Source organism: Acanthamoeba castellanii, assembly GCF_000313135.1.
Source record: "Acanthamoeba castellanii str. Neff unplaced genomic scaffold scf7180000084564, whole genome shotgun sequence".
Classification (NCBI taxonomy): Eukaryota; Discosea; order Longamoebia; family Acanthamoebidae; genus Acanthamoeba; species Acanthamoeba castellanii.
In genome coordinates, this window is record NW_004457617.1 from 560 (window position 1) to 824 (window position 265).

Genomic DNA, 265 nt, shown 5'->3' on the forward strand with positions numbered 1-265 from the left:
CACAAGGGGGAGTTAAAAAAGACCTGGTGGTTAAGAGCACCAACCAGGTGGCGCTCTGGGCAAGGGGTGCTACCAGCAAGACAATGCCACCTCACTGGATATTGGTAGCCCTCACCTTGGGCATGATGCTCAACAGAGCTGACGCCTCTGGGGGCCAACCCCTGTACCTCTACCCAATGGAAGACAATGTTAAGGTGGGGGTAAGGGGTGTGTGTATTAGGCCTTGCAGTTCTTGTCTGTGGCTACAAGTGGGGCTCCAAGGATC